The sequence below is a fragment of the Pleurodeles waltl genome, chromosome 7 (genome assembly GCF_031143425.1).
Source record: "Pleurodeles waltl isolate 20211129_DDA chromosome 7, aPleWal1.hap1.20221129, whole genome shotgun sequence".
Classification (NCBI taxonomy): Eukaryota; Metazoa; Chordata; class Amphibia; order Caudata; family Salamandridae; genus Pleurodeles; species Pleurodeles waltl.
In genome coordinates, this window is record NC_090446.1 from 1,297,158,461 (window position 1) to 1,297,176,491 (window position 18,031).

At 44.3% G+C, this 18,031-nt stretch overlaps 1 protein-coding gene across 13 annotated transcripts in view; it reads left to right on the forward strand.

The window, feature by feature from the left end:
* CCDC106 (coiled-coil domain containing 106) overlaps positions 1–18,031 on the forward strand; it is a 289,790-nt gene that overhangs the window by 131,991 nt on the left and 139,768 nt on the right. For 3 of the 13 annotated variants that reach the window (XM_069200550.1, XM_069200553.1, XM_069200558.1), the window contains exon 2: positions 4,945–5,044. The exons of 9 other annotated variants lie outside the window; for them this stretch is intronic. The gene's annotated coding sequence lies outside the window, so the exon portion shown is untranslated. Of the gene's footprint in view, positions 1–4,944; positions 5,045–9,293; positions 9,420–18,031 lie in introns of all 13 variants that reach the window. One more of the 13 variants, XM_069200559.1, reaches the window with a different exon arrangement.

Sequence of the window (18,031 nt, forward strand, 5' to 3'; positions counted from 1 at the left end):
AGGGTTTAAAGACAGTCAGCCAAACACACATGCCTCTGAGGGGAGTGCACAGTGCACACCCCTCAGTGCTTGTTACAGTCCGTGCCCCGCCCCTTTTAATACAAAACGATAATAAACATAGTTTATTATCATTTTGTATTAAAGGGTTTGCAGCTGCTGCTGCTGGTGGAGGGGAGGGATTTGACGCTTCCCCCATGTGTAGCAAAGTCTGTATATTAGGGTGTGTATTAGGTTCCTCGTCACTCATGGACCAGAGGACACAGCATGTGAGGCATAGCTATGTGTATTTGAGAAATTGGCCTTGAGGGATATAATGGTGAGAGATAAGTTGATCAGAGGTAAGGCGCTGGCCCTCCGCAGTGACGTTACTAACTGTGGTCAGGGACTGCTCATGCCACCTTTGTAGGTCAGTGGCTGAGTAGGAACCAAGAAATCATGGAAGGCCCTGCAGGGGAAATACCGGGGCATATGGTAAGACATGACTTGTGAGATAGGAGACTCTGGTCAAACACCTGCTGGCGACCATGACTTGCAGTGACCATGTAGACTGGGGTGTGACTTTGGGGAGCCAGAAGTTTTGGAGTGTGGTTGGCCTTTAGGGACTGGATCCACTGCATGTCTCCCCCATGTGTCGCCCCACCAAACACCTCTAAAACCACTGCAACCGTGCCGCCAGGTAGTAAGCCTTTAATGATGGGGCTCCGAGCCCACCTCACAGCAGTAATAACCAAGTCAGCTTCAATCTCAAATGATATTGCTTTGTGGTCTGACCAGTGAACTTCCTTTGTGATAATCCTTCTGATCTTGACCTGATATTATGGTATGTTAGCTGGCATTTATCTACCACATAACTTCCACTGTTGTGTTATCCTTGCACTCTGTCTTATGCCTGCTATATTTTCATTGGAGATGCATGTGGGTGTAGTATGACATATGTGGGAAGAGCTGGGGTGATGCCCAGACTTTCTGTTTTCACATGGCTGTGAATCAGGTTCAGCAGCTGTGCATGCACATATTCTTAGTATGTGAGACGTAATAGATCACACTTCATGCAGATTTATTTAAACTTGCACAAACTGGTGAGTCTGCACCTTGACGGTATACTATGCTGTACTTTCCTTTGGGTTTAAGCGGTTCATAGGTACTGTCTTATGGATTGTTTGGGGTCGATGTAAGTGTCCAAACCTTTGAAATAAAGGACTATTCATAGTTTCCTTATCCAGATGCAGAATGAGTTCTAAAGTTAGATGTATTGATACAGGCTTTGTTGAAACCTAGCACTTTAATTTAAATTGTGTGTTTGATTGGAGGCTCTTTCTTAGTAAATAAAAACGATCAGGTGGACTTTACTACCTGCAAAATCAACTAGTCAAACCAACAAGCAAATCTTTGTCTCTTAGAAGTTGTGTTAGAAACTCAGAATGCAAAGTCATACTATAAGTAACAATTATGTTACATTCACTTGACAGACGCCCTTATTGTGGATGCTTATTGCACAGGTACCGCTCATTGACCTATTTCACCCAATTAGTTTAGAGTCAATGCTTACATTTTTAGAAATTACACAGATGAGATCCGGTATGTATAATAAAATAGAACAATGTTACACAAAGTAAGCAGACCTTACCCATTTTCATTATCCACAAATCTTTGATAAGTCCATCAGACCCTGGGTTCCATAATCAATGCCAAGATGAGTGTTTATGGAGCACACTCACTTTAATGCACAGTGTCTGGGCCATATTAGCTGTGATCCATCCAACGTATCATAAACTACTTACAACACTTAAATGCATTTCAGGTATCCCGCTTAGCAATGGCCAGTATATTATTATTATTATATCTTTAGTTACGTCTAGAATCATGAGTAACCTTGTGAGATCACTCTGGTATTGTGGGGGCAAAGCCTCCTTAATCTTTTTGTACCAGCATGCAAATCACTCCCATCAGCCTTCCTAAACGGTCTTTGATATTAATTATCATCAAAGGCTGGTAAGAGGTATAATACAATTGATCTGTTCCCAGCACTAAAATAAAATAATTCATAGCCTTCTTCATTCACGCTGAGAGGAGGCGCCATCCAGTACTTCATTGTAAATCATTTAGGTTGAGAAGATTGTAGATTATTCTGTTAAAGACAAAATGGAGAAAACCCACATCCTACAAAAGGTTCCAACAAGAATCCTGAAACAAATAATCAACGTTGAGCAAGAAAATTATACACATATAAATACAACTAAACTATTATAAATGATGCAAAGAATAATTGTATTATTAATCATAAATCACTGATATCTATATATATGTATATGTACGAGCGCTCTAGGGTCAAAAAAATTGAAAACTCTCTCTACCATCATTCAGACCCAAGTATACCACACCAATTGATCAATAAAAAATAAATAGAATAGAAAAATTGCTTAGTCAATATATATATCATCACATGTTCAACTAGAGAAGACACTATTGCCCATCGTATCCTTTAAACATATAATAAATCAAATATAAGTCAGTGTCCTCCAATGACCAGGATACATCTCCAATTCAAACTATTCCTTGAAGGTTATTTTCTCCTTATATAATCCTTTGCTGTATAGATTGTAGATATCTTGTACATCTTGTACATCAAATTCACAGTCCATTAACTTGTAGAGTCCTCCTAGTGAACTAACGTGCTGACGTACGTTTCGGTGTAATGTGGCCAGCAGGACATACACCTTCCTCAGGGCACAAATATATTGTCCAAGGCTTATTAAAATGTACAGAAAGAGAGGTTCCGTCCATACAGTCAGTCTCTAAATAAATGAATAAGAAAGCAGTGAATAAAATGCTCAATCTAAAATCTAATTTGTGTAAATACACCACACACCCAGTGTGAAAATTAAACACACCACATTAAATTAGAGACCACAAACCTCTGTGTTGTTAATGGATAATACATGTGCCCTATAGAGATAGGTATACACCACCCTGAAGTGAATCTCATAGTCAGGTGACTAAATAAAACTAATAAAAGACCCAATAATCAACCCACAGATGGAGAGAATTCCAAGAAAGCTTGTGCAAATAACGCTGTCAAAATGAGGATAGAGAAAAGAGAATGAGGGAACCAATAGGGAAGACTGTACAGGCTCACCTATTGGTGTCATTCCATCTAATACTTATTATGAAGAACAAGGCTCCATATAAGGCCTATATCCATTGCACTGTGTGTATAATATAAATCGGGCTCTAAAAGAAAACAAAGTCAACAGGAATAAACTTTAGAAGAAAAACTTTCATAGTGTTATCTCTGAAAATACGGAGATATCGACAACGTTCTGCTCCCAAGTAAAGCCTAGATCTACTAATCGGCTAATCAAAAGATTAAAGATATTAAATAAGCCTGCCCGGAGAAGTCCCCAGTTTACTCATTCAATCGATACTAAATTAACCCATGGAACAAGTAGCGCTCTCCAGAAAGCCCATGTATGTAATCAAGCATCTACTGTTCCAAATGTATTCCGCAGTGTGTTCAAGCTAAAACAGCCATGTTTAGCATATTGTACTCACCGGTACTCTACATATCGGCAACACTGAAAATTGCACAACTAGTCTGAATGGCCGCCTCATATAACTACAGGAATCCAATGGTCCCTTTAGAGAAGTACGCGGTCCGTCGTCTCTCTAAGCCGCCAACTAGGGTAACAAAACGGATTCTTGCTGCATCCGAAAGCACGTAAATACGCGCATCCAGGTCAGCGTCATAGAAAACGGACTATTCCGTCCAAGCAGATAAAGTACATCCAAAAACGGCCGCCATAATGTAATGGAGTATGGAGCCAGATTTGACTAACCAGATGAAGCTGAAAAGTTTAATAAAACCTTAAACCTCTGAAAAACTGAAACCTAAACAAAAAGTAATGAAATGTAATAATACAGAAATAATCAGATAATTATAAAAATGAATAATTTGTTTAACAACCTACTTACCTAGGAGGCAATCATGGTGCCTGTGGATAAATTATGATAAATTATAAAAATAAGTAATCAACTTAACTGCTTATCTACCTAGGAAACAATTATAGTAACTGTGGACTAGATGTAACCATGTAGCTGTAATTCAGACCACCTCTACAGAAAAGACCAGCTTTAAAGGCAAACATAAATATTCTTGAAATGTGTGAATGAAAACTAAGACACAACGGGAACCAGGCAAGGGAAAAATACAGCTCAAAAAGATTTGATATGATGCCCCTACCTAAGATCAAAGAAGCGTAGTAAAGAGGAGTAACCACCATAAATTAGTCACTACTCCCACAAAATCGGTTCCAAGGAGGCGAATCAGTGGTTAGAGAGTCTGATCCTACTGGCTAGAATACATTCTCCCATGGATTTCTATCATTCAGACCTCTATCCACTGTATTCAAATAAAAAAATCCAAAAGACCTCATGTTTCCTTCTATAAGCATCTGAGTCAGTGTATTTAAGCGGGTCAATTTTTTCCAAAATGATCCATTTAAGATCATTCTCTGTATGTTGATGTTGATTATTCTGTTAAACCATTGCTTCGTGAGCATATATTAAGGGTCCGATTTAGATCTCGGCGGACGTGTTACTCCAACACAACAATGACGAATATCCTATCCGCCGAAATATAAATCCCATTATTTCCTATGGGATTTGTATTTCGGCTGACAGAATATTTGTCACCGTTGTGACGGCGTAACCCATCTGCCAAGATCTAAATCAGGCCCTATATTTCAAAACATGTGATTAGTTTGCTGCAAAGCTTAGCTGAACCTATTGAAAACGTGGCTCGTTTTTTGGGGCAAATGGTTATTGCTTAAAATACTTTTTTTATGTAGAGAGACAGTGAGAAGCGGATATCCATTCAGTAGATGCTCAGTGGTGGCTATCTTCTCTCAGTCTTACCTAACAAATGTTTTCTACTAATTCTTTTAGGTGAGCAATTATATTGATCCCAGTTGATCTGAGAGAGTCCTGCTGTGGCAGGAACGTTTCCAGCTCCTCTGGCAGCTCCTACTTTCCCACAGGGTGGCAGGTAGGCTCCTTTGGTGACATTGTTGTTTTCTGCTATCCAGTGGCGTAACAAAATCTGGTGGAAACCCCTGGAATGGACAGTTAAGGGGGGGCCCTTCTTCCTTGCTGTACTTATACAACACTGTCACAACACCACAAATAACATCCCCTACCTGCCCCCCTCACAATATCCTTGATAATGTGGAGATCAGCAGCCTTTCACATACATTGGCATGATTAAAACCTGGTATATTTAGTGATTTGCTCACCCAAAGCCTGAAGACATGTTGAATGAAACATAATTCTTGTGTGGAATTCCACTGTGCAAAATTATAAATGGGCTGGCATTCAAGCACCAAGATTTTTCAGGTGCAGGAACTTGGCACCAGCCTTCAGCCCCCAACCAACGCTACACCAAGACAAGGGGGAGCATGTAATGTAACTACACTCCCACCTTTTCTCCACCACCATCCTCTTCCCCACATCTCACTGGCACCTCGCAGGCATATACCACCTGCTCAGTGCCGGTGATCAATATCTGCATTAATTTACATGGAATTGTGAATTCCATGTAGAATTCTGCCTGGTTAATCTGGGCCCGTGCGTTATTCCCTATTCCTTCAGAAATAACTTGTAATAAGAGGAATTATGTACGAAGATTCCTGCCTGTTACTGGAATTCCAGATGCCTGGGACTTCCACACATAATTGGTCCTTACTTGTAATCGGAGGATATAGATGAATTTTCTTGAATTTCTCAGATCACCAGATTTCAGCTGAATGCCACCGTGCTTAAGAAGACATAGCTATCTGAAGAAGGAAAATAACATGAACATTTACTATCCTGGGAGCTGTATGCTGATTATTTTGCTTGGGTTGTATAGTTTTATACTTTATCCACAAATTTGGGTGAAATTAGAATGCATTGCTCTTGGTGAAGTCTTCTTACTTTGCCAGAAGTAGTTCAAACCACTTAGCCTACTATTGATGACTATTTCCTGCTGCAGGATGTACTGTGGTGTGAGGGTGTGGGGCACACTGTGACAGAAATGAAGCTGTAACATTCCACATGCTCCACCAGTTAAAAGATGCGTGGAGGCACAGACACTGCAGGATGCCTAGTATACAGTGGGAATGGCACAGTTGGTAGTCAGGGGATAGCAAAGGCTTCTCAGAGAAGGCAGGGGACTTCACCAGGAAGTAGAGGATTGGCTCACAGGACAGTAGACAGCCACAGAGCAATGGTGATCACCCCACTGCCTTGAAGAACATCAGGAATGCATTTCCACTGTAGTTAAGGGCTGCTAGAACTCTTTTACTACAATGTCTGGGAAGTAAACACAAGATTATTATTATTACTATTATCATTATCGTTATTATTATTCTTATGGGTCTACAATAACCAAATTATTCACCATCCTAAGCGTATCCATAGCATGTCTTGAAACAAACTATATACCCTTCAGGATATAAGTGCTATTAGTCAAAACATTCACAGCACTGAAAACTGCAGTCAAACCCTTGACGTCTGCACGAGTTCACCATACCTAATACATGGAAACAGGTTAAATAATATGTCAGGTTGGGACTGTTCTTGGGAAGGGAATGTCCCCTGGCTAGAAATTGAGAAGATACGCCTGCTGTGAATGACTGTACTGCATTTGATGTCTGGTATTCTAACTGTTTGTGGCCTGACTCACATACTAATCCAGAGTGTTCACTAAGGCCTATGCTGGTGCTTTGACTCTTTGTCCATGTCATGGGTTGTCATTAAACAGTGATGACAAAGATCCCTTTTAAAAATCGGAGCATGTCTCTGATAAAGTAGGGGTATTACTCCTACTGGCATCTCATGTGTCAAGTTCCAGTTCAAAGACATCCAGATCCTTGCGCTGACTTCTCATGTGCATGTCGAATGTATGTTGTGTAAAGCATGCATGGTTGCAGAACATGGATATGAGTGTAAGATTCCTGAGAGTACTTGAATCTATTTATTTGCCTCAGGTTTATGTAGCACAATATGGGGGTTATGGTGCAGCCTCCCAAGACAGTGGAAATCTGTTGCCTGCTCTCCTGAACTGGTGGGTGCAACCCTAGACACTGAAGTATGAGAGGATGAAGACATGTCTGCCTTTAGAAATTCTGTTGTGGCTTTTTAGCAGGGGAGTGCTGATTAGTCCTTCCCCAAGATTGCCATTTGTATTAATGGGGGTGGTCTGAGGCTGAATTAGCACATTCAGTTGTTGTAGGGAAACACTAGGCACAGCCTGCCTCATTTGTCTCTCCCTGGATGCTTCTGAAGGCTGATGGCGTCCAGCAGAGATTTCACATTTGATTGTGCCCATGTTGTGCATACTCCTGCCTGGATCCAGCATTGTTACTACCACTACCTGTTGCAGAGTTCCATGTAAAATCCATTTTAAGGCAGCAAACATATCAGTCATTAATGACTGGCTGTTTGGGGACAAAGGCAATTCCACATTGAGACCGGAGTGAGGGCTGCTAGCAGAGCAGAGTGCTACATGCCTGCTGTATGGCCCTAGGATATAATCCTACCTGCCAGAGGCCACAAAATCCATAGTTCAAGCCTAGCAGAAGGCATTAAAACATATCAGTTGATATTGTAAACCCATTAAGGTTTACCCCTCTTTGGGAAGGCATCTGACTGGCAAGAGCCGAGATGTCCCAGTGTTTCACAGGGTGGCACCAAATAGGCATCGCCTAGTTGGGGGATTTATGGGCAGGGAGATACCTGAAAACTTACAAGAGCTTAGAGGTGAAGTTGACGTACATACGTCACAATTTGTAAGATTTCTGAGCTGAGATGTCTTTTAGACAGGATATGGTCAAACACTGAGGTCCTCCCAAAATATAATCCACTTGAGGCCAGACTCACACTAGAAAATACAAGGAAGCCATACTGCTCCCATCGGGAAACATCCTTTTTTACGACTTTTTTTTAACGAAAGTCGTGGTTAACGAAAGCGCAACAACGCTTTTTTTAACCACGACTCTGTTTTTTTGTGCCTTAACTACATATGTTCTGAACAACGAACATGCGTGGTTAAGGTACAAAGAAGGGAGTTGGCGAAGGAGGACGACGCAGGTGACAAGGGGTTGACTAAGGTAAGTGGTGGGTTTAGGTTTTGGGGAGGGGGTGGGGGGTTTTAGGTTTTGGGGTGGGGTTGGAGGGGTGGGGCGTTTTTGGTTTTGGGGAGGGGGTGGAGGGTTAGGGGGTTTTAGGTTTTGGGGTGGGGCGTTTTTGGTTTTGGGGAGGGGGTGGGGGGTTAGGGGGTTTTAGGTTTTGGGGTGGGGTTTGGGGGGTGGGGCGTTTTTGGTTTTGGGGAGGGGGTGGGGGGTTTTAGGTTTTGGGGTGGGGTTGGGGGGGTGGGGCGTTTTTGGTTTTGGGGAGGGGGTGGGGGTTAGGGGGTTTTAGGTTTTGGGGTGGGGCGTTTTTGGTTTTGGGGAGGGGGTGGGGGTTAGTTGGTTTTAGGTTTTGGGGTGGGGTTGGAGGGGTGGGGCGTTTTTGGTTTTGGGGAGGGGGTGGGGGTTAGGGGGTTTTAGGTTTTGGGGTGGGGCGTTTTTTGTTTTGGGAGGGGTGGGGGGCGGGGGGTTTTAGGTTTTGGGGTGGGGTTGGGGGGGTGGGGCGTTTTTGGTTTTGGGGATGGGGTGGGGGGTTAGGGGGTTTTAGGTTTTGGGGTGGGGTTGGGGGGGTGGGGTGAGGGATGTAGGGTGAATGGTGCCTATTAGTAATGGTTTAATCAGGAATGCCTTTACAACGAAATATCGTTGTAAAGGCATTCGTGGTAAAATCATTAGTAGTAAGAACGAGGTCGGTGTTCCGACCTCGTTGTTAAGGTTAGTAGTTGTTTTTAAGTCGGTGTTCCGTCGTATAATCGCTCCCATCTTGTGAATACAACATACTCATTCGTGGGCCTAGAAAATAATGGCAGGAAAACATGTAGGCACACTGGACAACGATAAGTAGAGCAAAGTAGGAATGACACCAAGAGACTTGGCGATATCAGCCTGAATACGCCTCATTCGGTTGAATTACTTTTACACAACTTACTATACATCCGAAAAGTTTTGGAAGATGGGCCAGAGTTGATCCTTCATATCGCGCCCACTCAGATGAAAGGGGCTCCTGTTTGTGTAATGTGGACATGTCTTAAATTAAAGAGATAGTGGTCCCAGAGAGAATTTGCCCTTGCCAAAACACTTTACAGTCCACTTAGTCTTACCCTAAAATGGCATTCCTTGTCCTACCAGTTGCAGAGGATGGACCGCAATGTACCCACCTGTCGACAGTGATATGATGTATCCTTGCGGAACATGACAAGGCCTGTAGATGGTGCTCCGACCGTGAGAGACTGGCTGGGTGCTAGGATTGGACAGGTACATTTGTATGAAGAAGTGCCGTACTCTATCTAACTCATAACCATAGGCCTGTGTTTTGATGTGTATGTTTAACAAATGTAATGACTAAGATACACATACATTTTAAAAGAACACAATCTATTTACTAGATGGATTAAATAGATTGAACTCAGTTGGATACTGATCCCATATTGGGTTGCGTTGTATTTTTTGGTTAATTCTGCCTGTATAAATGTGTTATTGAAAGCTTCAATAAAGATTGGTATAAAATTAATTCTGAGGTGCAGAGCCAACCAGTGCTCAAGATGGCAATGTGGCAATCACAATAACTGGTAGAGTGAATTGCATGCTCTGCTGGAGATGAAGAACAGCGCATCAGTGTGTCTTCTCTCCCACCTTATCCTGAACTTCTGTAGCTAAGACCAGTAGTGGCAAACTTATTCCTCCCTTTGCTCATTGACTGTGGTGTAGGGGAGGCAGGAGGTCACACCAGTTTCTTCTGGGTCTTCGGTGTCTGGAAGCATTTTCTTCCACCTTGGTGTTCTGTTGAGGCGAAAGGGGATGCAAGGAAGCTGGGACATGGGTGAGTGCTGGCTCTTTCATTTCTTCTAACCCCTGGATGGTGCACAAGTGCTGCATTGTTGCTTGTTGTCTTGCATCTGCACAGTAGCTTAGTAAACCCTCATCTGGCAGCAGGCCTGGGCATCTAATGCCCCTTTCTTCTTTTTTTTTATAGCATGCGTTCTTGTGACCACTGAAATAGCCAGGCTTCATAACCCTGGTCCACAGGCAGACAGAAAATATACATTTCAAGAGGAATTCTTTGAGCCTTGAGGGTTGAGACATAAGAAGGAATCAAAAGCAGTCTTTTCGCAGGTTGAAACGATTGACAGTGACCTCTCGCTTGGGGAGAATGTTACTTAAGTCTATTAATGCCATGCATTCTGACCTCAGTGCAAAGATTAAACATATTTAGAATGCCATTAAATCTGTGGAGTAGAAACCGCCAGGGCTTTTTGATAGTGACAGAGATAGAGAGTCCTGAAGGTAATGCAGAAGAGAGGACTGGTTCTTTGGATAAGAGTGTGGCTGATTTAACCTTCTAGAGCAATAAGCAGTGACCTTCAGGATGGGTCTGAAAGAAAGTATGCTACAGATGGAGTCCAGGCTGGAACGTCAGGGTAATGTGTGTTAGGAAATGGGGGAGTTCGGGGGGTACCCATCTGATTTGAAAGATTGAAAGATGACTAGCTTTAGATGGAAATTGAGACATTAACCTGGACTCTGTGTGACTATCAGGAAGGTGAACACTCCCTTGTCAAAATAAGTATACTTGGGAAGGCAACCAGTTCTGGTGGAGTGGTGAGGGCAGTGGTGATGGTGGTCCTCAGGCAGGTGAAATTGAGGGATGACATCTTGAGAGCAGTTGTTTGCAATAGAAAGATTCTGTGTGGTACAATTTTTGTTCTCCTTTTCGGAACCTTAGTCCAGAAATCTCAGATTGCAAGAAAGCCTTGCTTTCTATTAAGAAAGGCTTGAACAACAAGGGTATGTTTGCCTGTCTCACCTACCCATTGAGGTCAAGGGTGGACTTTAAGGGGAAACGATGGTAGAGGCCACTAAGTGATTCATTGTTAAGATTTAGAATGTAGGACCATGAGTTCTAATCTACTGAATGACCCGGTTTAGTCTCGGAGCTTGCTTAATGCATAGGGCATAGAATGTTCCATAAATCTTTGTTCTTTAGGAGTAGGGAGGAGTGTGGTGAGGGGGTGTTTTAGTTGCCTGCTGACATGTTTTTTCCCCTTTATGGTTCTACTCTCTGCTCTCCCTTCCCATGTGTAGCTCAAGCAATAAAAAGATTTAATCTTAAAATCCATTCTGTTCAAAGGAATTCAAATGGGAAATAAACCCTGTTCCTCTTTGTTATGTTATGTGCACTTGTAAAGCACACTATCATCCACAAGGGTATTCTGGCACAGAGCAGGCTATATGCCTAGCTGTGCCTATGATAGGTTAGATAATTCCAGAAATCAGGAAGAGAGAAGGAGGCTCTGATGTGGACTGGGAAGTCATGCCACACTTTAGGAGTGATGTAAGAGAATGCCTGTCCACCTGATATTGTTTTGTATATGCACGGGAGGTGTGCAAGTAGGATTCCTGCAGAGCGGAGATGTCTGGGTGGTTGGTGGCAGAAAATGCAACTGTTTAGGTAGGTGGAGCCTGATTTGAGTAGCGCCTTGAATGTGTGTGAGGAGTTTGAATTGAGTGCTTTTGTGTATCTGGAGTCAGTGTAGTTCTGAGGTGTGGTGTAATGTGAGTTCTGTGTGGGATTTTGAGGATGAGTCTGGCTGCTTGGGTCTGGATGTTTTTTAGTCTTCTAGTGAGTTGCTTGGTGTTCCTGGTGTAGACGGTGTTATACTCCAACTTGCTGGTGAGTAGGCTTTGAATGACAGTTTTCATAGTGTTGCTTGGGAGCCATTTGAAGATCTTCTTCAGCATCTCAATGGTGTGGAAGCAGGATGCAGTGACAGCGTTGACTTGTGCAGTATTGGTCAGTTTGATGTAGATGATTATTCTGAGGTTTGTTCCTGGCAGGGTTCTGGGTGTGTTGGACTGAATTTTGCCAGCCACCAGGTACCATGGTGAGATGTTCTTGCTGAAGATCATTACTTCTGTCTTGTTGGTGTTGAGGTTGAGACAGTTGGCTTTTATCTAGTTACCAACTTCGGTCATGCAGGCGGTATACTTGCTTCTTGTCTTGGGGTTCTTGTGTAAGAGGGAGAGCATGAGTTGTGTGTCATCTGTATAAAAGAGGATGTTGGTGTGGTGTCCGTGAATGACTTTGGCTAGAGGGATTATGTATGCATTGAAGAGGATAGGCTGAATGATGAGCCTTGAGGCACTCCACAAATGGCGCTGCGGGCTTCCAAGGAGTATGGTGCCAGGCTGACAACTTGTGTTGTATCCGTTAAGAAGGAGCAGATCAAGCGGACAGCAGGCCTCTTGATGCCAGTCTCATGCAGTTGCCAGTTGAGGATGTGGTGTGAGACCATGTCAAAAGCTGCAGCAAGGTCCAGCAGAATGAGGGCTGCCATGTCCTCTCTATCAAGGATCATGCAGATGTTGTCTGTGGCGGCAGCTAGTGCTGTTTCTGTATTGTGGTTGGGCCTGAATCCAGAACGCATGTCATCGAGGAGCTGGTGGTTGCCGAGGTGGTCGGTGAGGCTTCGGTTGATTAGTTTCTTTAAGACCTTTGCCAGTTATGGTAGGAGGGAGATGGGTTTGTATATGAAGAGTTTGGCTGGGTCAGCGGTCGGTTTATTAACCAGAGGCATGAAGGTGGCAAGTGTTCAGGAAATGTGGCTTAGTTGATGGAGGAATTGAAGATGGGTTTTAGTGCTTCACTGATCAGTAGGAGTCGTTTGGTTAAGGTGTGATGGTACAAGGGTCATTTGGAGCCCCAAATGTATGGTGTTCATGGTAGCAGCGATTTTGACAGTGTGATGGCAGGCCATGAGGTCAAGGTTTGTTCATCAGCCATGACACAAAGTTGAGTTGCAATGGTGGCAGGGTCCGGTTGAGGGTTCAAGTTGCAGTATGTGGAGGTGATTTTGCTACGGACAAATTCTGAGAGCTTGTTGCAAAGGTCATGTGAAGGGGGTGATGTTGCTGGATACAGCAGAGGCGTGGTGAAATCATTGATGATGGCAAAAATGTCCTTGTGTCTGTCAGTGCTGCCACCAATGCTGTGCATTTAGTGTTACATATCTTCTTGTGATAGCGCCTTAGGGCTGACTTAAAGATGTCTTTACATGCAGTGTCTCTACTTGCTCTCCATTTGCGCTCCAGTTGCTTACAGTGGTGTTTTGTGCACCTGAGTTCCTCTTTGAATCAGCTGGCCTGTGGTTGGGCTGTTGCTGTTGGGTAGTGCTTGGGGGGAGCCAGGGTGTTGGCGCATGCAGTAATCCACCTGTTAAGGTTTTCAATGGCTTTCTGCAAGTCGCTGGTGTGCTCGAGCCAGTGTTCGAAGAGGGCTGAAGACCACTACATTTTTGGGATGCTTCCCCAGCTGCGAAGGGTGGTTCTGTCGGTGGTAGATCAGTGATGGTGCATGATGTGTTTGCTAAAACTGATGAGGGCGTGGTCTGTTTGGTCAAAGTTGCTGGCTTGTCAACTGTGATGTTGCTGATTGAGGAGCAAATCGGGTTGAGTAGGTGCCCAGCAGTGTGGGTGAGTTTGGTAATATGCTGGGTGAGGCCAATGGCATGGGTCAGTGCTCTCTTGTAGGTGAAAGGTAAGGTCCCTGAGGAGAAGGAAGGTGCTGATGTTGATGATGAGGGGTGTAACAAAGTTTGTGATGTCTCTGGTGAAATTGGTGCAGTTTTGTCATGGTCTGTGTTAGAAATGGGGTGTTTGGTTGACAGTCAGGTTACCCCCTGTTCAAGCAAGGACCCTCATTCTAGTCAGGGTAAAAGAGAATCACCCTCAGCTAACCCCTGCTTACCCCCTTGGTAGCTTGGCAGAGCAGTAGGCTTAATTTCAGAGTGCTAGGTGTAAAGTATTTGTACCAACACACACAGGGGGTCATTCTGACCCCCGCCGGCGGCGGATGCCGCCGGCCTGGTGGGAACCGCCAGAAGACCGTACCGCGGTCAAAAGACCACGCCGGTCATTCTGAGTTTCCCGCTGGGCTGGCGGGCGACCGCCAGAAGGCCGCCCGCCCGCCCAGCGGGAAACCCCCTTCCACGAGGATGCCGGCTCCGAATGGAGCCGGCAGAGTGGAAGGGGTGCGACGGGTGCAGTTGCACCCGTCGCGATTTTCAGTGTCTGCCACGCAGACACTGAAAATCTATGTGGGGCCCTGTTAGGGGGCCCCTGCACTGCCCATGCCAGTGGCATGGGCACTGCAGGGGCTCCCAGGGGCCCCACGACACCCGTTCCCGCCAGCCAGGTTCTGGCGGTGAAAACCGCCAGAACCAGGCTGGCGGGAAGGGGGTCGGAATCCCCATGGCGGCGCTGCTTGCAGCGCCGCCATTGAGGATTCCCTGGGGCAGCGGGCCGCCGGCTTCCCTTTTCTGACCGCGGCTTTACCGCAGCAGTCAGAATGCCCCCGGAAGCACCGCCAGCCTGTTGGCGGTGCTTCCGCGGTCGTTGGCCCTGGCGGTCCATGACCGCCAGGGTCAGAATGACCCCCACAGTAACTTAATGAAAACACTACAAAATGACACAACACAGGTTTAAAAAAATAAGATATATTTATCTAAACAAAACAAGACCAAAACGACCAAAATCCAACATACACAATTCAAGTTATGAATTTTTAAAGATTAAACTAAAAAATAGCGCTTAGAAACACAAAATGCTTCGATGAGGTGTTAACACGGCGTGGTAACGGAGTCGCTCCCAACAGTCCGACACCAGCGGCGCTGGACACGGAATCGCGTAGACCCCAGGTACAGTACCTTGGTGAAGAAAGGAAAACGAGCCGATGCGCGAAGTCGGGGATCGCGGCACCTGTGCGAAACGTTGAATCCGCGCACTTCGAGCGGCATCGGTCAAGACGTGGTGCGGCGACTTCCACGGAGTTGCGGACTTCGGCGGGGCTGCAGCGATGTCGGGCCTGCGAAGGTCGTCCCATTCCAGCGAAGATCACAGAGTCGGGTGCAGGCGGCGTCACCGGATTCAGCAGCTTCATTGGTCCGAATTCGTCCGAAGTCAATTTCCACCAACTTTCCTTCCAAGGGCCCAGGGACTGGATAGGACACCACTTGTCAGTGCAGGAATCTCTCCAGAGACTCCAGGTGCTGGCAGAGAGAAGTCTTTGCTGTCCTTGAGACTTCAAACAACAGGAGGGAAGCTCTAAATCAAGCGCTTGGAGATTTCTTCTCAAGATGGAAGGCACACAAAGTCCAGTCTTTGCCCTCCTACTCTGGCAGAAGCAGCAACTGTAGGATAGCTCCACAAAGCACAGTCACAGGCAGGGCAGCTCTTCTTCCTCAGCTCTTCAGCTCTTCTCCAAGCAGAGGTTCCTCTTGTTTCCAGAAGTGTTCTAAAGTCTGTGGTATTGGGGGCCCTTCTTATACCCAATTTCTCCTTTGAAGTAGGCCTACTTCAAAGAAAAGTCTCTTTTGAATGTGAAATCCTGCCTTGGCCAGGCCCCAGACACTCACCAGGGGGTCGGAGACTGCATTGTGTGAGGGCAGGCACAGCCCTTTCAGGTGTAAGTGACCACTTCTCCCCTCCCTCATAGCACAGATGGCTCATGAGGATATGCAGGCTACACCCCAACTCCCTTTGTGTCACTGTCTACTGTTAGGTGCAACCAGCCCAACTGTCAAACTGACCCAGACAGGGAATCCACAAACAGGCACAGTCACAGAAATGGTATAAGCAAAAAAATGTTTACTTTCTAAAAGTGGCATTTTCAAACACACAGTCTTAAAATCAACTTTACTGAAAAATTTATTTTTTAATTGTGAGCTCAGAGACCCCAATCTCCACATGTCCATCCGCTCCCAAAGGGAATCTACACTTTAATCAGATTTAAAGTTAGCCCCCATGTTAACCTATGAGAGGGACCGGCCTTGCAACAGTGAAAAACGAATTTAGCAATATTTCACTGTCAGGACATATAAAACACATTACTATATGTCCTACCTTAACCATACACTGTACTCTGCCCTTGGGGCTACCTGGGGCCTACCTTAGGGGTGTCTGACATGTAAGAAAAGGGAAGGTTTAGGCCTGGCAAGTAGGTACACTTGCCAATGCGAATTTACAGTCAAAACTGCACACACAGACACTGCAATGGCAGATCTGAGACATGATTACAGAGCTACTTATGTGGGTGGCACAACCAGTGCTGCAAGCCCACTAGTAGCATTTGATTTTCAGGCTCTGGCACCTCTAGTGCACTTCACTAGGGACTTACTAGTAAATCAAATATGCCAATCATGGATAAACCAATTACATACACATTTTGTAAAGGAGCACTTGCACTTTAGCAGTGGTTAGCAGTGGTAGAGTGCCCAGAGTAACAAAAACAGCAAAATAAGAGTCCAGCACACAACAACAACCTGGGGAACAGAGGCAAAAAGTTAAGAGGGAGACCACGCCAAAGATGAAAAGTCTAACAGTCTGTATACAAGGGTTCAACCCACAGGGAAGTTGGCTGTGATACGTATCTTGACAGTGAGTTGTTCTATGTAGCTGGTGCGGGTGTCTGTGCAGGTGGTGTAGCTTAAGGTATCTTTGAAAACAATAGCAGCTCCACCCCCAAACTTGTGCTGACGGTCTTGCCTAACAATCTTGTATCCAGCGGGGATGTCTGCAGTGCTTTCTGGTTCCTTTATTAAACATACTACCCTTTATTCAGCCAGCTAATGTTCAGAGACGTCCTTCCTATTGTGGGCAGGAATTGTTGAATTGAGAGCCGCTGAATTTGAGAAGGTATAAATTTAAACAATTTGGAATAAATTGTAGGACAAAAACTCAGAGCTATCAGGTCTTGTTGAGATAGTCCTTTTGAAATTCTAACTTGTGATCTGCAGGTTACAGGCAGACCGTAGCATTATACATAATTTGTTTATCTTGCAACTTCCATTAAAAAGTTTCATTTTAGACTAAGAAATCATTGTACTTTCCACTCAACACCCGTAATAACATTATGACTTTGAGCTCCATGACCGTCACTATAGATATTTGGCCTATTTTATGTCTCTTATCTATTTATCGTAAATGATATGACTTTATAATGTCTACTTTTTAAACTAGAAAGCTCACATCGTTCCCTAGCATTGTAATTATTGTATACAACCTTTTTACCTGTCTTGTTATTTTTGCAGTTAACTATACCTGTGTCTCTATGTGTCTAACGCACGCTGCCACCCAACTGGGATCTCAGTTGCGTAATATGAAAACAAACTAAAAATAAAAGAAATACTAACCATTTAAGATATCCAAATTGGAATGCAGCTTGTGACGTATTAGTAGCAGTGACCACTGAAACAGGCCGCATAACCCTTTAAATTATTTTACTATTTGTAACCTTTGACCTGCTAATTACACGCACAGCAAATACAATAGTGAAACAACTGATTGGGTCTAGAACGCCCTGTTGAAAGTGCATTAACTCATAGGGCTGTCTTACTGGGTTGCAACCATGGACAAATCTCTGTAGTGACACTTGACTTGATATACTGAATGCTGAACAAATTGTATTCAGATTAATACAGCACGTGCTCAATGCACTAAACTATCTGAAGCATACTTTAGTGTCTGTTCATAACGCATACGCTAAACAGCATGTTTCTCTGGGCTTTGAAAGTTAGTTTTATGTTTACAATTATTTGCAGGGCTTCACATTTGCACTTGGATGCATAGATGAAATGCTAAAAATTTTGCAGTGCAATTTAATAGTGTTACCTTTAGGTTAGTAATAAGAGGTGCTATTATTTGCCAGCTCAGTTACACTCGAAGTAAGAAGGATGAATGCATGAGTCAGCCTAGCCAGGATTCAGTTCAGTAGCCCTCTAGGTTATTCACGTATGTGCAGCAGGTGCTTCCACCTATTGAGCTGCCTTGCCAGAGAATCCGCCCGTTAAAATGTGATACGCCCCATTTACAAT